The 21,172-nt window shown below is 47.0% G+C and overlaps 1 pseudogene across 1 annotated transcript in view; it reads left to right on the top strand.

Moving 5' to 3' along the window:
• The window catches only part of LOC146334092 (3',5'-cyclic-AMP phosphodiesterase 4C-like), a 42,871-nt pseudogene that overhangs the window by 3,988 nt on the left and 17,711 nt on the right, over positions 1-21,172 (top strand). The window contains exons 5-9 of the transcript XR_014786397.1: positions 2,803-3,099; positions 5,250-5,353; positions 7,407-7,571; positions 9,038-9,137; positions 17,391-17,545. The product of XR_014786397.1 is annotated as a 3',5'-cyclic-AMP phosphodiesterase 4C-like (transcript). The remainder of the gene's footprint in view (positions 1-2,802; positions 3,100-5,249; positions 5,354-7,406; positions 7,572-9,037; positions 9,138-17,390; positions 17,546-21,172) is intronic.

Here is a 21,172-nt window from a genome sequence, read left to right as displayed (position 1 = left end):
TCTGACCGTACGCTGGGCAGCTATTCACCTGGCTAGCTGCAGTAGGGTCTAGTCCCCTTCTTCAATTCTCCAGTTGCAGGTCTGACCGTATGCAGGGTGGACAGTCTCCCGGTGTGCCCACAGTAGGGTCTAGCCTGAGTTTTCTTACTGCTTTTTCAGAATGATTTTCAAAGGATTTTCAGGATTTCTGTTCACAGTCCACTCCCCTCCTCTCGCTCTCTTGACTCGTGTCCAATGTATCCAGGGTTTAACTCCAGCTGCTTTTACAGCTGCTGCCTGCCTGGCATCCTTTCCTTCTAAACCGAAAGCAAGGACTTTTTTTTATCTAACATGTGTCTCCACAATATTGGGGCAGGGGCTCCCTCAGAACATCAGGAGACGTGTGCAGGGGCAGGCGCTTCCACACTGGGCCTTTTCCAGCACATTTAACTCCTTGGTGTCGCATGTATGGCTCCAGGCCACACGATCTGTGCTCCGTTTTCGGGGGCGGTGTTGGGAGAGGGGAGCCTGCCAGTCGACGGCAAGTCTAAGGACAGGAAGCTGGGACCCTGGCTTCAACTGGGGAGAAGGAGTGTGTGAACCAATCCTGTCAGCCGCTGTCAGGGTGGAAATGGAGCCCATAGAGCCCCAGAGCAGTTCTGATTCTGAGGAAGAACAGCAATCCGTGGGAGAGGAGCTCGCTCATCTCTCACAAGCACAGGAGCTGGCAGAGATTCCTCCTGGCAGCATTCCTGGGAGAGAGAGTGACCCTGGCAGCGAGAGAGCACAGGAGGGGGGTTTGCTGGATGCGTGATGCGACGCAGGGAGCAACGCCAGATAGAGGGCGCGGAAAGGAGGCGCTCCACTCGTTTGGTGCGCAAACAACGGTCGCGTCCCGAGGACCCAAGGGAAAGAGGGAGGATCTCTCCCTAGCCCATAAGTTCAGGGTCTTCCCATGGTTCCCCTTCAAACAGGGACCAACTGCCTTACCTGGAGCTTAGGCTAGTGATTAGTATCGCTAGTGATTACTAGCTAGTGATTAGTATCACTAGTATCATTAGTATCATTAGTATCACTAGCTTAGGCTAGTGATTAGTATCGCTAGTGATTAGTATCTGAGAGAGTCATAAAGTAATAAAAGAATAAAGCCTCGGAAAGAATCCTCGTCGTCTGTGTCCTGAGTTAGCTATTGGAGGGGACTGCAAGAGGCAGCTAGGGTGCTCCTGACAGCCGCCATCTATACATAAGATAAGAACATAGAATCATAGAACAGTAGGGTTGGAAGGGGCCTATAAGACCATCAAGTCCAACCCCCTGCTCAATGCAGGAATCTGAGCCAAAGCATCCTGACAGGTGGCTGTCCAGCTTCATCTTGAACGCCTCCACTGTGGCAGAGCCCACCACCTCCCGAGGTAATGGGTTCCATTGTCGCATTGCTCTAACAGTCAGGAAGTTTCTCCTGATGTTCAGCCGGAATCTGGCTTCCTGTAACTTGAGCCCATTATTCCGTGTCCTGCACTCTGGGATGATCAAGAAGAGATCCTGGCCTTCCTCTCTGTGACAACCTTTCAAGTACTTGAAGAGCGCTATCCTATCTCCCCTCAGTCTTCTCTTCTCAGGGCTGAGCATGCCCAGTTCTTTCCATCTCTCCTCATAGGGCTTTGTTTCCAGTCCCCTGATCATCTTCGTTGCCCTCCTCTGAACCCTCTCCAGCTTGTCTGCATCCTTCTTAAATTGCAGGGCCCAGAACTGGACGCAGTACTCAGGATAAGGCCTAACTAGTGCTGAGTAGAGGGGAACTAGTACTTCACATGATTTGGAAGAGCCTTGGAACATAAGAAGAGCCTTGCTGGATCAGACCAAGGTCCATCCAGTCCAGCATTCTGTTCACACAGCAGCCAACCAGCTGTTGACCAGGAACCCACCAGGACATGAGTGCAGCAGCACCCTCCCATCCATGTCCCCCAGAAACTGGTGTACATAGTCTCCCTGCCTCTGATGCTGGAGGTAGCACATAGCCATCAGAACTAGTTGCCATTGATAGCCTTTTCCTCCAGGAATTTGTCCAACCCCCCTGTAAAGCCATCCAAATTAGTGGCCATCGCTACATCCTGTGGTAGCGAGTTCCATAGTTTAACTATGTGCCGTGCGCTTTGTGTGGGGTGCAAAGCATGTGCTTTGAGTGGGGGTTCATCCATTGATCATCCTTCCTCCATCTTCTTCCTCTGTTCACGGTCCCTGCATGGAATTTTAGATTGCTGGCCCCATGGGGCAGAGACCTGGGCTCTTGGGCTTTATCAAGCCCTGTGCATGCTGATGGTGCCCTGTTAAGAATAAGGCAATGGTGCTGTGTCAGTCCCATTAATCGTAATGTTTGGGTCACCATCAGTGATGGCTCCAGGTTTTGGAGGGCCCTTGCACAAGGCCAACCTCCATGGGACCCCTCCCTCAGTGAGTTTCAGGGGTGCAGTCCTGAAGGGTCTCACCGGGTTGTTGACCCGGTACTTTTTTTGGAGCCAGGTCCCAGCTGGGTGTTTACCTTCTCACGAGCTGCTCTTGCTCCCATCACTTGCTTGCTGGACAGGCAGAAAGCCAGGGAGGAAGAAGGCCACGGCATCTCCTGCTCCTCCTCCTCCTCACCGCCACCATTGTCCAGGCCAGATCAAGAGGCAGGTGAACAAGCAGGTTGCAGTGGGGAAGAGGAGGAGCAACTCCAGGGTACTGTTGTCAGTGGACCCCTGTTGGGGTATGGGCCCTCAGCAGCTGCCCTGCCATGCCAACGCTTGGCGCCAGCCCTAATTACTGTCTGTTCCTTCTTCCAAGGTTTTCAAAAGGGAAAGGGGGTGGTCTGTGTTTTGTAGAGGAAGGTCTGTCACTGTGGGATTCCCCGAAATAGGGTTTGTCGCATTGTCGGTGTCTTTCTCCGCCCCTTGCCCCTCAGACAAGCAGGATGAGGTGGAGATCCCGACCTCCATTCCCAAAGAGAAAGACAAGGAGAAAAAGAAGCGCCCGATGTCGCAGATCAGTGGCGTGAAGAAGCTGTTGCATAGCTCCAGCTTCAGCTGCGCGGCCATTCCTCGCTTTGGGGTCAAGACAGACCAGGAGGGCTTGCTGGCCAAGGCGAGGACGTGCACCAGGCTCTGGGGAGGAGAAAGCTACTCTGATCCAGGGTGTGTCAAATGCAGCAGTGAGCTTTTGCTGTTTTTAGCCCTCAAACTGCAAAGATGAGCTGTAGTAAAAGCTGGGACCCTGTTTGGAACAGGAGGAGAGGTGCATCTTTGAAGGTCTGGAGAGTAGGCTGGGGGCTGTTGGAGGTGGTGGAAAAGGTACTTTCATTTCTGGCTCCTTGATGGTGAGATGCTCTCCCCAAATATTTTGCTTCCTTTTGGGTCCCAGGCAAAAGCTGTTTTCTTCGCCAAACCTTTTAACGGAATGTAATTGTGCCGCTTATTATGAGCACCGCTGATTGCAGGCTGTCTTAATTGCTTTGCATTTTGTTACCTATAGGCTTCTAATCTGCTGTAAAATGTCTTGGAGATTTTTGATTGATCATTGGATGCAAGGAAGGAAGGGAGAGAGGTGGTGGGGGGAGAGAGAGACAGAGAAACACCTTGTGAGAAACTGAGGCAGAGAATAAAAAAAGTGTGGGAGACAGGAACCCAGGGGGAAACTGGAGGAGGGCAGAAAGAAACTGGTGGGGAACAGAGAAGGAAAGAAGAACAAGAAGGTGGGGGAGAAAGCTGGAGGCATCTTGAGAGAAGCTGATGAGAGAGAAAAATAGAAAGATCTGGAGGAAAGGAAAGGCAGGAACCCAGAGGGAAACTAAGGCAAAAGGAAAAGACAAGTAGCCAGAAGGGCAACTAAATAAGATTTCTGGTGGGCACGGACTGGTCCCTACCACCCTCAACTTTGGACTAATTCACATGCAATGATGACCCAGGTGTTTTCTTTAAACAACAACAGCAATAGGGCACTCAACTTTTGGCCCTCCAGATGTTTTGGCCTATAACTCCCATTGGCTGTGCTGGCTCAGTTGGATGGGAGTTATAGGCCAAAACATCTGGAGGGTCACAAGTTGCCCCCCCCCAATTTAAACCCTACTTCTGCAGGGGCGCTGAGTTGTTCTGAGCACTACACAGAGTGTTTACTTTCCTGCTTTTCTGCTACATCACCTCTAGGTGGCACGGTGGTATAGAGGAATAGCGCAAATACACGAGTGGAAAAAGTGTCTTCTTTCGCTCTGTCCCTGGGTCATTTGGTGTGCCATTCGAACCTGGAACTCTGGCTTGTCTCTCTCCCGACAAGCCAGAGTTGGCCCCTGAGAAGAAGCCCTGGTTCTGCCTCTTCTTCGGTGAATCACATTTCTCTACTGTGCTGAATGTTTTGCAGATCAGTTCTAACTAATGATGCAGCCCAAGCATTGAGCTGTTGAGATGCCCTTCTATATTTATTGTGTGGTTGCTCCTTTTCATTTTATTTATTTATTTAGAGTATTTTTATCCCACTCCTTAGCCAAAAAAAGCTCCCAGAGCAGCTTAGGAATTTTCTACACAACGCTGTTAATCTGCTGTATCTACTTTGGGTTTTACCACAGAATTAAGATCTGAGCACTACACAAAAAGCGTTTCCTTCCCTGCTTTTCTGCTAGACAACCTCTAGGTGGCACTGTGGTATAGTGGAATAGTACAAATACACAAGTGGAAAAAGTGTTTTCTTTCGTTTTCATAAATAATCCTGCCTTTCCCCTGCTTTTTAAGTGCTCTTTAAAAACAGAAGCGAAACTGGAAGGTCATGAGGTCATCTAATGAACCCGTAAACAGCCACGAGTAGGAAATGACAAGCACACAATAAATGCCTTGTGTAGAAAAGTTCTTACACTCAGTCAGTAAACTAGATAGTCCGTGCCTGCAGGGTTACAAATTACAAAAAGATTATCATGCACAAGGAAAGGGGTATGGGGAGGGAAGAGGAAAAAAATAAGCAGGCTCCCAGCAGGGTTGATGAAATGGCCCTGCTTGCTGTCAAATCTGGGGGAGGGGGAAGTCCAACTGGAGCAGACCCTGATGTTCAACTTGCCTGCCTCTGTCTCCCTCACTCCATCTTCTTTTCCGTGGTTATCTTCTTGATGAAAACTTCAGTAAATATAAATGTTTAAAAGTTGTTTTAGTTTTGCCAGGCAGACATTCCTGTTTGCGGTGGGGGGCGGCAGGTTACCTGTTGCATACTCTGCAGTGTCCAAGATGGCCTTTTCCCCTCTCCTGACCATCTAGGAACTAGAAGACATGAACAAGTGGGGTCTAGACATGTTCAAGATTGCGGAGCACTCTGGCCACCGCCCGCTGATGGTCCTCATGTTACGTACAGCATCTTCCAGGTGAGGCGACCTCTTTGTCACAGGAATTACCATCTTGGAAAAGATGTTGTTGTTACTGAGATGCTTTCAGCTTTGAAAGGTTTCATATTTTATCATGTTGTATGGCTGCGTTTTAACTTTTGCGAACCGCCCAGAGGGCTGTGTGGCTATTGGGCTCTATATAAAGGCAGTAAATAAATAAACAGCTGCTCCTGATGGTATCTCTGCTCTGTCGTCCCAGTCCAGCCTTCTGCGGTTCCCCAGAGAGCCATGCCCTTTCCCAGCTTTTGTGTAGTTTTCCCCCATTCTAAAAAGCTGAAATGCCCCCCTAAAAGCTCAAGTGACCTGCAGCAAGAGCTTTAAGTTAAAATTTAAGCTAGGGTTTTGGGGCCCCCAAGACCTTCTCCAAAACTGAATTCGGCCCCCGGTGTTATGGATTTGGGTTTTTGTCGAGTGTTTTCAGTCTATAGTTCCAGTATTTAGGAAGAGTTCAACTGCCGGTTAACAACCCATAGCTGATCAATACACTCCAAACAAAGCGTGCACCAAAAATGGTTCTAAGTGGGCTCATTTTTGGTTTTGTGCGAACAAGAATTAGTAAAGGAAAATTATTTTTGATCCGTTTTTCATTTTTATTAGAAATATACTTGTAGCATCACATTAGACTATATTGTGCATATCAAGACACGTTTTGTTGTTAAACAGAACATGGCTAAAGATCCTTGGATCTTAATAGCTTGACGGGAAATAAACATTTCTTGTTCTTAGACTTCTAGCCTTAATAGCTTAAAAAGGAGAGATCTTATTTTAAGTACCAAGTTCCCCATTCAATACTGAATAGGGGAACTTACTGAATTCAGCTGACAGGTACACAGGCCTGGTGAACTTCTAATAAGGAACTCCCGCATTCTAAAATCAACACGTATTTATACCTTTTGTGTGTGTAGAAATGACTTAATAGTTAATATTATCTACTGTCCCATAAATTAGGGCTCACAATCTTAATTATCTCATTGTTATTAAACATTCCTAAAAAATGAGATCATACAAAAAAGGCTTACATGTACACCTTTCAGGCTAGATACAATCCATATTGAATTATACTTTTGAGAAGATAAGTCTGTACTCAAAATTTGCTAATTAATCTTAAGCTTAATTAAACTTAACTTAAACTTAATTAAACTTAACTTAAACTTAAGCTTATTGTTTTCAACGTCTGTATATCAAGCTTTTTGATGTGCATACTTTATGCAAAATAATTTAAACTTAAGCTTAATTAAACTTAACTTAAACTTAATTAAACTTAAACTTAAACTTATTTTTCTCAACAACTGTATATCAAGCTTTTTGATGAGTATACTTTACACAATATATTTTGCTGATTAATTGGTAAGCAAAACATTAAGCACACCTTTGATCTGGAAAATACTGTCTCACACCTGTTCATTAGTATTACTCAAATAACTTTTTGGCCCAACTGAGAGGGCTTGAACTCTGCATGTTCTCTTTGGATACTATCCAGGTCAACTTGACCGTTATTTTTATGCTAGTTACCCAGAATTAATTACAAACCTGTTTGTGAACCTGTGTCTTCCCTTTAATACAGTTACTACTTCCTATTTATTTACATTTACAAATGCTTAATTATTTATCATTAAACATTTTCCATTTGCATTTCATAATAAGACATCTCATATTGTTTTAAGAGAGGTGGGCTAGCATTTCCCCAGTGGTCTTCTCAGCAAGTCCAGTAAAACAAAGTCAGCTGTTTCCTAAATATCCAGGACATCAGGCTGAAAGATGTTCAACTCACCTGCTACAAACACAACACATTTTTGTAATTAAATTAATCATGCTCACGTCTTACCCCTCTTTGCACTGCTTTTATCGTAATTGGAATAGTTTTTAATGCTGTGTTTTTAAGATTGTATTTTAAATGTGATTTCAATATGTATATGTGAACCGCTTAGGGATTTTATTATATTTAGCAGAATATAAATATCACAAATAAATAAATAAAAACAAAAAAACAGGTGAATCAGAAACGACATCTTCTGTAATCCCCACTTTGCAGGAAAGGGACTTGCTGAAATCTTTCCACAACCCAGCCGACACCTTCATCACATTCATGATGATGCTGGAGGACCATTACCATGCCGATGTGGCTTACCATAACAACGTCCACACAGCCGATGTCGCGCAGTCCATGCACGTCCTGCTCTCCATGCCAGCCCTGGAGGTGAAGAGGGGTTCCTGGGCATGGGGTGTGTGGGTGAGAGGAGAGAGGTTCTTCCTAGCTTGTCATCTGGGCGCAGTGGTATAGAAGTCAATCTGGAAGTGCAGACGCTCATCATGACCATCTGTCCCCATAAGCATCCTGCAAGGAGAGTCCAAAATTGGTGGGAACGCTCCACCCCGCCTCAACTGTATAAAGCCCGGCTACTCTTGCTCCTTGGAGTGCAGCAAGACCAGCTCTAGTAGCATGGATGATCTTTCATTGTTTCTTTGTTTTCTGACCTGCTAATTTTGCTTCTGCTCACTGTTTCTTCCATTGTAATTTTGGATATCTCTTCCATGTATTAAATGGTTTGATATTTGAACTGTTTATCGATCTGTTTTGTAACCGTTTGCTTTTTTCCCAAATTTTTATTATTTATTTTTATTTATTAAATTTATTAATCGCCCATCTGACTGGTCACCCAGCCACTCTGGGTGATGTACAACCCACCATAAACAATTTAAAACAATAAAATTTTACCATAAATTTTTTTTAAAAAAAATACCCTAACCCACCCCAAATGCCTGCCTGAACAACCACGTTTTTAATGCACGACGGAAGCTCATTAAAGAGGGGGCATGACGGAGTTCCCTAGGGAGGGAGTTCCACAGAGTGGGAAATGCTTTACAGTAAATGCTTTACTGCTTTGATTTAGCGAGCCACTTTGAGTACCGTTGATGTAGAAAAGTGGCATGAAAATATAAAATCAAATTGAATCTACAAAAAAGACTGCAGGCATCTCTGTTGATCCAAACAAACCCGTTCTAGGAGTTTTCATTGGCTCTTTTGTAAAGTGAAGGGGTCTCAATTGCCTGTTGGTACTGAGCCACCACAAAATGCTTCGCATCACAAGAGGGAATGACATTGCTGGGAAAATTCATTTCCCCCCAGTGACTGTGAGGAGTCTGCAGCTAAACTCAGGGAGAATGGAGAAGTCTGAGGGGGGTGGCAAAAATTCCCATCATCCCTGCTAATAAAAAAGTCCTGGTGTCACTACACTACTATCCTGAAAGGTTGTCACAGAGAGGAAGACCAGGATCTCTTCTCGATCATCCCAGAGTGCAGGACACGGAAGAATGGGCTCAAGTGACAGGAAGCCAGATTCCAGCTGAACATCAGGAGAAACTTCCTGGCTGTCAGAGCAATACGACAATGGAACCCGTTACCTAGGGAAGTGGTGGGCTCTCCCACCCTGGAGGCCTTCAAGATGAAGCTGGACAGCCACCTGTCAGGGATGCTCTGACACGGATTCCTGCACTGAGCAGGGGGTTGGACTCGATGGTCTTATAGGCCCCTTCTAACCCTACTATTCTATGATTCTATCCAGGTGAACCTCTGGACAGAAAGCAAGGACTCTTCCAAGGATGCTTTCCTCCTCCTCCAGCACTCATCTCTCCCCTTTCTTGCTCTTCCGTCTCCCCCCAGAGGCTGTCTTTGCTGACCTGGAGATCTTGGCCGCCATCTTTGCAGCTGCCATCCATGATGTAGGCCACCCTGGGGTGTCCAACCAGTTCCTCATCAACACCAGTGCGTGAGCTGCGTTAGCCTCATTCCAGCTGTTCTTAGGGAGACCGCTATTGCTGCTTTTAGTCCTTTAATTTGGTTTCACCTGTTCCTCCCTCACTGCCTCACACCTGTTGCACAAAATGCTAGTTTCGCCCCCTGGAGGCTAGTCCAATTTGCCCCAAAGAGGAGAGTCAACTTCAGGCTGGGTCCAACTCGATTTTATTGTTTGCAAACAGTTCGACAAAGGAGCTCACGCTCAAAGCAGAGTCGACCCTGGGCAACCCCGGCACTACAGTTTTATCACTTAGCTTGCATTCCTCAGCCAGCGTGTTACTTTTGATTGGTTGCCAGTGGTTTGCTTGGCAACCTTATCTTAGGGTTACTGTCTGCTCATTCCAGGCATGCGCAGCTCTTACAGTACTACGTGCTGCTTAAGACACATACAATGGCTTTTAGGTTACATTTTTACTACAATTCCCCCCTCAAAAGGCTTTTCTCAAATTTATACTCTCTTTGGTCCCGCGGTGGACTACGCACTTAAAGGCGCAAACTATTATCGCTGTGGCATTGATGGTTTTCTCTAAACAGCAAGTGAGGCCTGGGACGCCCTTGTTCTAGCTACTAGAATGTTGACAACAAAAACACTTTTTTTTTGAACTTTTGGAACTCAGTTTTGTTCCGTTCATCAGGAACCCTTGAGACGAGAGCGCCCTCTTTCTGCAGAGCTACTTGAGTCCTTTCAGGGGTTCATTATTCCAACGGTGACCTTCAGGTGGGTCAGCTTCCGGTGTGACCCTCTCTGGTGCGGGTGATGCCTTTATTCAGTGTGATGAATCCACTTCTTTTCTTTGGCGACTTTCATAGCAATGGGAGTGGTAAGTAGGATCTGAAACAGACCCTTCTGCTTCTTGGTAGGTGGTTCATCTTTCTAGGACTGGATTAGCACCCAATCGCTGGGATTGAGATTATGCACTGGAGCATCTAAAGGCCAGGATTGGTGCGGTGTCGCAAACCTGTGAAAACAAAACAGACTGCAAAGCAGTAACATAACCTTGAATCTTAAAACTTTTACTTTTAAATTCACATTTAAGCTATCAGCCATAGGTAATATCCGAGGTGGGCGCTTATGGAACGTTTAAAGGGTGTCAATTTAATACTTCCCTTGGGGGCGCACCGTACTCGAGTCAAGGTGATTGGCAAGGCCTGTGGCCTTTCAACTTAATCTTTCAACAAATTTTAATGAGCATTGTCTTTAAGGTGCGGTTCATCTTCTCAACTTGACTTGTAGATTGAGGTTTCCAAGGGGGGTGTAGCTTCTAGTTAGTTTGTTATGCCTGGGCCACTACTTGCGTCACTTGTCCAACAAAATGGGGCCCCCGATTTGATTCACTCTCTTTAGGTAACAAGAGCTTAGGGATTACTTTTTAACAGGATCTTGGCTCCTGTCTGAGCGGTGCAGTCAATTGCTTTTATCATTACTAGCAGGTACCGATAGCCATGAGTCTGGGGCAACTCTGAAAAGTCAATTTGAAATCTCTGAAAAGGATAGTAAGCGCATGGGCGACTTCTCATTTGAGCTGGGGGCTCAAACATCCTTGCATCATTTTTGAGGCACAAAGGGCAGTCAGCCACTGTTCTCAGGTCTTGGTCCAACCTGAAGGAGGTGCTATCTGCCTCGGGCGCACTCAAGATCGGGGTGCTAAAGGGGGATGATCCCTTTATTAACTAACCATAATTTTTGAACTTCTCAATGAGCGGCTTCAAGCCTGCACGGGTGGCTTTTTTCAGAGGATACTGCCTCACGCACACAGGGCTCTCCCTTTTTAAAGAAGATTTTAACTGGTGTCATGCATTTGCTCGGGCAGGGGTTCTGTCTGCCCACACCCATGGATCAACATTCTCTAAAATCTCAGTCCCTTTGGCCGCTGACACAATCTTGATTGCTTGAAGGGCCATTCGATAATTTGAGCCCTGCATTGCTGGCAGCTGTACTACAATCTGATTATCACGGAAGAAGATTTTAGCTTGCAGTTTTGTTAACAAGTCCCGCTCCATGAGGGCAACCAGGTATGCAGATGAAACTACAAAGGCATGTTCCAGTATGTTATTTCCAGTCTTCGTGAGGAGGGGCTTACACAGGGGCAATTTAGTTTGTTTTTTTTCCCCTTTAATTTCTTCTATAGTTACATGCTTTCCACTTTCTCTGGCCGGGGGGCTTCACAGGGATCATAGAAAATGTGGCTCCAGTATCTACTAGGGCTTTACAGTCCTCGCCACCAACCCTTACTTTTACCTTGGGATTCTCCCGAGCGTTTGTTCGTAGGGTGGTGGCCCTTCAGCTAGACTCCCCCCCACTGGAGGACCCTGCCAGCATTTGGCAGCCTTCAGGGTGAGTCTCTTTTCTCTTTTCTTTCAGCTCTGGACAATCTTTCTTCCAATGTCTCTTCTCTCGGCAATACACACATTTATTGAGCCCCGGTCGGCCCTTTCCCTTTCTGCCCCCCCCCCCCCCGGTCGCTTCTGTGCTCTCAAGCCGCGGTTTATATCTCCGCCCATGGTGGCTGCCAGCATTGCCTTTTCCTTTTTCCAGGAATGGCACTTTTTTATGTGCTCTCATGTGCACCATAGCTCTAAAAACTTCATGATCTGGGGTCTGATAAGGCTAAAGCAGGCGGTGACATTAAGGCTTGCTTCAATTTAAGAAAAGCCTTTTTTATTTTAATTGTCCACTTCTAGTGGGTAATATTTTTGTTAAAGCTTCATACGGGGGCTTCGCCCCTTTTTATGGCTACTATAGCCTCCCTCTTGTAACAGGCACACTTATCTTTTGGCTTGCCTGTTCTGCAGATCATGTTTCAAATTCTCTGTGCCATGCACCAGTTTTAACTCTTTGTTTTCTCTGCAAGTTAGGCTGTTTGCCATTGCTTCGACAGAGACTCGCTTGCTTAGATCTTCAACGACACACATTTGGGATAAGCTTTCTTTCTTTTTTAAGCCTTTTTGTCTGCTACTTTCTTCTGCCTTCTTTTATACCTTTTTCATATCATTAAAATCTAACACCATGACTGGAAAACATTTGTTTTGTATAGTAGGGCATGGTGGAGCAGATCTACCCATTATACTGCTCCTCTGACTGCATGGTCAGGGCCCATCAAAATCAAGGGAAGGGCGTTCTCATATGTGGAAAGAGTTCCAAGCCACCATTTTTGCATCGGCAACTCCACACTGCATGAGTTTTGGCAGAGTGTCAGGTTTGCCTCTGAGCAAATGGAACGTCAGAACAGTTCAGATTTTGAGAAAGAGCTGGAACACATGGGGCAGGAACTTTCTCAGGCTTCAGAAACCCAGCTGGGCTTAGAAGTATCACGGGAGAGTGGGGGACTCTCTCTCTCTCACCTCTTAAGTTAAGAGAATTTGCTGCCCCCCTTTTTAAAGGGAAACTAACTTTCGTAGTTTCTCTTTGAACTTTTTGAAGGCTGTTTCCTTTGTAGTCTGTGAATCTCTAGAAATTTGTATCTGTATGCTTCATTAGGGTAAATGAAATCAAAGCCTTGGAAATCATAGAATCATAGAATAGTAGGGTTGAAAGGGGCTTGCAAGGCCATCCGGTCCAACCCCTTGCCCAGTGCAGGAATCTAAATCAGAGCATCCCTGACAGATGGCTGTCCAGCCTCGTCTTGAATGCCTCCAGGGTGGGAGAGCCCACCACCTCCCCAGGTAATTGGTTCCATTGTCGTATTGCTCTAACAGTTAGGACGTTTCTCCTGACGTTCAGCCGGAATCCAGCTTCCTGTCACTTGAGCCCATTATTCCGTGTCCTGCAGTATGGGATGATCGAGAAGAGATCCTGGCCTTCCTCTCTGGGACAACCTTTTAAGTACTTGAAGAGTGCTATCAGATCTCCTCTCAGTCTTCTCTTCTCAAGCCTAAATATACCCAGTTCTTTCAGTCAAATGCAGCTTTTTATCTGAGTGTTGAAATCACAAATCAAACTGTACACTGAGCTGATCACAAACAAACACACAATCTACAACAACGGGAGTTTAAGGCTATGACAAGCCTCACAGTACTTTTTACGGCAAGTCTTTAACTGGCCAAAGTTCCAGTCCATGTGCAGAGTGCCTCTAACAAAGAAGGCTTTGGGCCATAAAGAAGGGATGCGTTTTAACAAAAGCTCTGTGTCTCTTCATCAGTTCGAATGAGGAAGGTGTAACCTTACACCTCTTCTAGATTCCTCCACAGGTAAGAACAGAGCAGTGCTGCTCAGCTTTCCAGCTGTGATGCTTTTCTTGTTTTTTTTTGCAAATCTCACTCTTTTGTCAGGTCCTCACAGACACCTCCAGCCTCTCTGCTTGCTAAGGCTAAACCAGCCGCGGCGAAGGGGGGTTAGGCAAGTCCCCCTTGGCTCTGCTCTGAGCAGGCTGACAGAGAGAAGCTCACACAGACCCTGATATTTTAAGAACTTGCTCTGTCTTTGTTTCTTGATTTTGCCACAGTCTTTAAGTCATCAAACAAATCTCTTTCTTCAGAAGTTGCAACTTTTTCAACTGCTTTTGCTTCTTCTAACAAACGTGGATACGGTGGCAGACAAACTGTCTCTGGAGGGCCCCCTCCCTCCCCCAACAACCTCTCCTCCCAACCTAACAGGCCGAATCAGACCGGGGGGAGCTCAGGGCACCTTGGGCAGGGTCTCCCAGTCTTCAAGCTCCTTCCGTGGGGCTTGAATCGGGGGGAACAGGGGCCTTGGGCTTCACCTCGGAGCATACCATCATGACTTTACAATACTGAACTTTATATTCAACCTTTTCTCACCTTCAGTGGATTTTGGTTGGCACTCATCCAAATGCTGATAACCTCACCTTCCCTGAGGCAAATTTATCTCTTACTACTTGATTCAGACACCACCCGGGGTCTCTTGCCCCTGCGGTCCTTTGCCAGTAACACATTTGCACATTTACACTTCTGTAACTAAGGGGGATTCTTTCCGCACCAATTCAACCACCCATCAATACAGGCGAATTGATCCCATTGCCCATTATTCACCACATTTTTATATACAGCATTTACAAGATTTACACCAAAGGATCCTATGTCTGGCCAACTAATTCCAAATGCTGGCCAGTCCAATTGACAGAGTGTAACCAGCTTGCCTTTCGACATCTTAGTACACGGAGTCTGACAAACCTCAGGCGCTTGACTTTGCTAAAGTTCTTTAGCATGCATCCCAAGGGAGTGGCAGAGCTTTCTAAACGGGAGCTACCCGCCCCCATTGTGCCTACCTCTATTTGAAACCACACACGGAGCCTGACAAACCTCCGACGCTCCGAAGGCAACTCAAACAGAAAGACAGAAGGGAAATCAAGTAATTACTCCGCCCAGCACCCTAGTGCCGTCTCTTCAGACCCGTTCAGCCTGGTTGACTCAATCAATGGAGTCCACGCCTTTAACCTCCTGGGTGTCCCGACCCCCGTTCTCTGGAGCCGTGGCAGACCTCAAAGGCGGTCCGGCGCGCCCCACAGGCACCTTCGCCGGTTCTGTCGTTTGACCCCAGGGTGGTCCAAGGGACTCCTGAATGCTCGCCAGTTTGTTGCACAAAATGCTAGTTTCGCCCCCTGGAGGCTGGTCCAATTTGCCCCAAAGAGGAGAGTCAACTTCAGGCTGGGTCCAACTCGATTTTATTGTTTGCAAACAGTTCGACAAAGGAGCTCACGCTCAAAAGCAGAGTCGACCCTGGGCAACCTCCGCGCTACAGTTTTATCACTTAGCTTGCATTCCTCAGCCAGCGTGTTACTTTTGATGGGTTGCCAGCGGTTTGCTTAGCAACCTTATCTGAGGGTTACTGTCTGCTCATTCCAGGCATGCGCAGCTCTTACAGTACTATGTGCTGCTTAAGACACATACAATGGCTTTTAGGTTACATTTTTACTACACACCCACCTCAAGATGCTGAGATCTGCCCCCTTGCCATGTCCACCAGTGGAGGGTGGAAATAAGGACCAAAGAGGGAGTGTTGTGGTTTTGCAGGGAGACGGCTACAGAAAGAGAGCTTGGCTGGGCTAAAGAGCTGACCTAATTCCTGCGTGGTCTACTTTCATTTAGTTATTTTGTATATTTTGGGACCACCCGTCAGCCAAAGAGCTCCCAGAGTGGTGAGCAGTAAAATACAAACAGGATCAATAGAATGAGGCACAATCAATCCATCATGATAAAACCAGCAATAAAGCAGCAGTCAGATAGGTTAAGACACTGAATCATAGAATCATAGAATAGTAGGGCTGGAAGGGGCCTACAAGGCCATCGAGTCCAACCCCCTGCTCAGTGCAGGAATCCAAATCAGAGCATCCCTGACAGATGTCTGTCCAGCCTCATCTTGAAGGCCTCCAGTGTGGGAGAGCCCACCGCCTCCCCAGGTCATGGGTTCCATTGTCGTATTGCTCTTACAGTCAGGAAGTTTTTCCTGATGTTCAGCCGGAATCTGGCTTCCTGTAACTTGAGCCCATTATTCCGTGTCCTGCACTCTGGGATGATCAAGAAGAGATCCTGGCCTTCTTCTCTGTGACAACCTTTCAAGTACTTGAAGAGCGCTATCCTATCTCCCCTCAGTCTTCTCTTCTCAAGGCTAAACAGGCCCAGTTCTTTCAGTCTCTCCCCATAGGGCTTTGTTTTCAGTCCCCTGATCATCTTTGTTGCCCTCCTCTGAACCCTCTCCAGTTTGTCTGCATCCTTCTTCAAGTGTGGTGCCCAGAACTGGACACAGTACTCCAGATGAGGCCTAACCAGTGCTGAGTAGAGGGGAACTAGTACTTCCCGGGATTTGGAAGCGATGCTTCTATGAATGCAGCCCCAAATAGCATTTGCCTTTTTTGCAGCCACATCACATTGTTGGCTCATATTCAGCTTGTGATCGACAACAATTCCAAGATCCTTCTCGCTTGTAGTGTGGTTGAGCCACGTATCCCCCATCTTGTAACTGTGCATTTGGTTTCTTTTTCCTAGGTGCAGAACTTGGCATTTATCCCTATTAAATGTCATTCTGTTGTTTTCTGCCCAGCACTCCAGTCTATCCAGATCACTTTGAATTTTGTTTCTGTCTTCCAAAGTATTAGCTATCCCTCCCAATTTTGTGTCATCTGCAAATTTGATCAGCATTCCCTGCACCTCCTCCTCCAAGTCATTCATAAAAATGTTGAAGAGCACTGGGCCCAGGACTGAGCCCTGCGGTACCCCACTTGTTCCCTCTCCCCAGTTTGAGAAGGTCCCATTGATAAGCACTCTTTGAGTCCGATTCTGTGGCCAACTGTGGATCCACCGGACCATTGTTTCATCTAGCCCACCTTGAGCTAGTTTGCTCATCAGGAGATCATGGGGCACTTTGTCGAAAGCTTTGCTGAAGTCGAGGTATATGATGTCGACAGCATTCCCACGGTCCACAAGGGAGGTTACTTGATCAAAAAATGAGATCAGATTTGTCTGGCAGGACTTGTTTTTGACAAATCCATGTTGGCTTCGAGTAATCACGGCATTGTTGTCAAGGTGCTTCCAGATGGATTGCTTTATGATCTGCTCCAGAATTTTCCCAGAGATTGATGTCAGACTGACTGGTCTGTAGTTCCCAGGTTCCTCCTTTAAAGTTAAATTAAAACTGGAAGAACAAACTCAAAAAAACCCCAATAATCTTTGCCTGGCGCCAGAAAGATACCACTTAGTCCCTTGAGCCTCTCTGGGGAGAGAGGTCCATAAACAAGGCACCACCAATAAAAAATGTCTTCTCCCCAGTCACCAACCTCTGATGGCAGCATTGTTCTCTTTGTAAGTTGAACACCCATGTGTTCAACTTACAAAGTGAATCTCCGTGTTCAGGGTCTCTTAAGGCAGCCCCCCCAACAGATGTGTTGGACTACAATTCCCATCATCCCCCTGCCATGCCCCTTTCCCCCAACTAGCTATCATTTTGTGGTCTCTGGGCTTTTGTGCAGTTTTTCCCCCCATTCGAAAAGGTTGAAATGCCTCTCCTAAGCTAAATTATGGGAAGTAAATGCTTTAAGCTGTAATATGCTTTTATTTTTGTTATTTGTGGCCATGTTGGTCCTGTCTGGTTTCCCTTCAGCTCCAGTCACCCCTGCAATGCGGCCCCTTGGAGCTTCTCAGGGATTGAATGTGGCCTCCTCTGCTCTGGGCAGCAAGCAACGCTGACCTGTTGAACCCACTGCCACGCTTCTTGTCTCCTTCCTTTCCTCCCTCCACCCCCCCGCCAAACTTCTCTTTGATTTCCAGACTCAGAACTGGCTCTGATGTACAACGACACATCGGTGCTGGAGAATCACCACTTGGCAGTGGGATTTAAGCTCTTGCAAGAGGAAAACTGCGATATCTTCCAGAACCTCTCCAAGAAGCAACGTCAAATGCTCTGCAAGATGGTGATTGACTTGGTGAGGAGATCAGCACATGATTGTAGACCTGGAAAAAGGGCAGGAAAGGGCAACCCAAATGGTACAGGGGCTGGATCATCTCCCCTAGGAAAGAAGGTGACAACAGCTGGGATGGTTTAGCTTGGAAAAAAGGAGGGCCAGGGGAGACATGAGAGAGGTCTGCAAAATTATGCCTGGTGTGGAGAATGTGGAGGCATTTTTCTCCCTCTCCCATATTACTAGAACCCAATGGAGTCATCCTATGAAGCTGATTGGTGGGAGATTCCGGACAGATCAAAAGAAGTCCTTCTTCAGCATAGTCAAACTATGGAACTCTCTACCTCAGGATGTAGTGATGGCCACCAGTTTGGATGGCTTTAAAGGGGGTTGGACAAATTCCTGGAGGAAAAGGCTATGAATGGCTACTAATCCTGATGGCTACATGCTACCTCTGGTACCAGAGACAGTGAGCCTTTGTACACCAGTTGCTGGGGAACATGGGCATGAGGGTGCTGTTGCACTTGTGTCCTGCTTGTGGGTTTCTCGTGGGCAGCTGGTTGGCTGTTGTGTGAACAGAATGCTGGGCTAGATGGACCCTTGGTCTGATCCATCAGGGCTCTTCTGATATTCTTATGATGGAACGGGGAGGGGGGAGGTTTTCACTGGGGGCTTCAACCCTTTAGATGTGTTGGACCACCGCTCTGATCATGGTGGCTGGGAATGATGGGAGTTGCAGTCCAACATTACTTCTTACTGGAGGCACTAAGTTGGGGAACACTGTCTTGCATTTAAATCAGGGGTGTTGAACCCCTTTCAGCCTGCGGGCCACATTTTGGAGAAGCTCTCAGTGGCCACACTCCAGTGGAGGGTGTGACCAAACGCCAAAAGGGGTGGAGCCAACATACTAAAAACACCAGCCTGTTCTAGCTTAAAGCTCTTACTGCCAGTCACTAAGCTTTAGGAGATGCAACTGTTTAGAATGGGGAAAAATCTACACAAAAGCCAGGAAACCCCCCAACAGTCAGGGGAAAGGGGTTGGGGCCAGAGGAATGGGAGTGGCCTTCCGGGAAACCCCCAAAGGCTGGATGGGGACCTGAGAATGGCTAGATTTGGGCCCTGAGCTTGAGGCTTTACACCCCTGACGTATTCTTTGGCCCACCAGCAAGAGCCGTTAGGTTCCATGGGACTGCATTTGACACCCAAACCCAAGTTCCTTCACCTCTGATTTAAATTAAATCCCATTGTAGTAAAAATGTAACCTAAAAGCCATTGTATGTGTCTTAAGCAGCACATAGTACTGTAAGAGCTGCGCATGCCTGGAATGAGCAGACAGTAACCCTAAGATAAGGTTGCCAAGCAAACCGCTGGCAACCAATCAAAAGTAACACGCTGGCTGAGGAATGCAAGCTAAGTGATAAAACTGTAGCGCGGAGGTTGCCCAGGGTCGACTCTGCTTTGAGCGTGAGCTCCTTTGTCGAACTGTTTGCAAACAATAAAAGTGAGTTGGACCCAGCCTGAAGTTGACTCTCCTCTTTGGGGCAAATTGGACCAGCCTCCAGGGGGCGACACTAGCATTTTGTGCAACAATCTGGCGAGCAGTCAGGAGTCCCTTGGACCACCCTGGGGTCAAACGACAGAACCGGCGAAGGTGACTGTGGGGCGCGCCGGACCGCCTTTGAGGTCTGCCACGGCACCAGAGAACGGGGGTCGGGACACCCAGGAGGTTAAAGGCGTGGACTCCATTGATTGAGTCAACCAGGCTGAATGGTTCTGAAGAGACGGCACTAGGGTGCTGGGCAGAGTAAGTACTTGATTTCCCTTCTGTCTTTCTGTTTGAGTTGCCTTCGGAGCGTCTGAGGTTTGTCAGACTCTGTGTAAACGTCTGAGGTTTGTCAGGCTCCGTGTATGGTTTCAAATAGAGGTAGGCACAATGGGGCCGGGTAGCTCCCGTTTAGAGGGCTCTGCCACTCCCTTGGGATGCATGCTAAAGAACTTTAGCAAAGTCAAGCGTCTGAGGTTTGTCAGACTCCGTGTACTAAGATGTCGAAAGGCAAGCTGGTTACACTCTGTCAATTGGAATGGCCAGCATTTGGAATTAGTTGGCCAGACATAGGATCCTTTGGTGTAAAACTTGTAAATGCTGTATATAAAAATGTGGTGAATAATGGGCAATGGGATCAATTCGCCTATATTGATGGTTGGTTGAATTGGTGCGGAAAGAATCCCCCTTAGTTACAGAAGTGTAAATGTGCAAATGTGTTACTGGCAAAGGACCGCAGGGGCAAGAGACCCCGGGTGGTGTCTGAATCAAGTAGTAAGAGATAAATTTGCCTCAGGGAAGGTGAGGTTATCAGTATTTGGATGAGTGCCAACCAAAATCCACTGAAGGCGAGAAAAGGTTGAATATAAAGTTCAATATTGTAAAGTCATGATGGTACGCTCCGAGGTGAAGCCCAAGGCCCCTGTTCCCCCCGATTCAAGCCCCACGGAAGGAGCTTGAAGACTGGGAGACCCTGCCCAAGGTGCCCTGAGCTCCCCCCGGTCTGATTCGGTCTGTTAGGTTGGGAGGAGAGGTTGTTGGGGGAGGGAGGGAGGGGGCCCTCCAGAGACAGTTTGTCTGCCACCGTATCCAAGTTAGTTAGAAGAAGCAAAAGCAGTTAAAAAGGTTGCAACTTCTGAAGAAAGAGATTTGTTTGACGACTTAAAGACTGTGGCAAAATCAAGAAACAAAGACAGAGCAAGTTCTTAAAATATCAGGGTCTGTGTGAGCTTCTCTCTGTCAGCCTGCTCAGAGCAGAGCAAAGGGGGACTTGCCTAACCCCCCTTCGCCGCGGCTGGTTTAGCCTTAGCAAGCAGAGAGGCTGGAGGTGTCTGTGAGGACCTGACAAAAGAGTGAGATTTGCAAAAAAAAACAAGAAAAGCATCACAGCTGGAAAGCTGAGCAGCACTGCTCTGTTCTTACCTGTGGAGGAATCTAGAAGAGGTGTAAGGTTACACCTTCCCCATTCGAACTGATGAAGAGACACAGAGCTTTTGTTAAGAACATCCCTTCTTTATGGCCCAAAGCCTTCTTTGTTAGAGGCACTCTGCACATGGACTGGAACTTTAGACAGTTAAAGACTTGCCATAAAAAGTACTGTGAGGCTTGTCATAGCCTTAAACTCCCGTTGTTGTAGAGTGTGTGTTTGTTTGTGATCAGCTCAGTGTACAGTTTGATTTGTGATTTCAACACTCAGATAAAAAGCTGCATTTGACTGAAAGAACTGGGTATATTTAGCCTTGAGAAGAGAAGACTGAGAGGAGATCTGATAGCACTCTTCAAGTACTTAAAAGGTTGTCCCAGAGAGGAAGGCCAGGATCTCTTCTCAATCATCCCAGAGTGCAGGACACGGAATAATGGGCTCAAGTGACAGGAAGCTGGATTCCGGCTGAACGTCAGGAGAAACGTCCTAACTGTTAGAGCAATACGACAATGGAACCAATTACCTGGGGAGGTGGTGGGCTCTCCCATCCTGGAGGCATTCAAGACGAGGCTGGACAGCCATCTGTCAGGGATGCTCTGATTTAGATTCCTGCACTGGGCAAGGGGTTGGACCGGATGGCCTTGCAAGCCCCTTCCAACCCTACTATTCTATGATTCTATGATTT

The sequence above is a fragment of the Heloderma suspectum genome, chromosome W, assembly GCF_057233095.1.
Source record: "Heloderma suspectum isolate Gila_16-S chromosome W, 16-S_ref, whole genome shotgun sequence".
Lineage (NCBI taxonomy): Eukaryota > Metazoa > Chordata > Lepidosauria > Squamata > Helodermatidae > Heloderma > Heloderma suspectum.
This window is presented reverse-complemented; position numbering and strand designations above follow the sequence as displayed.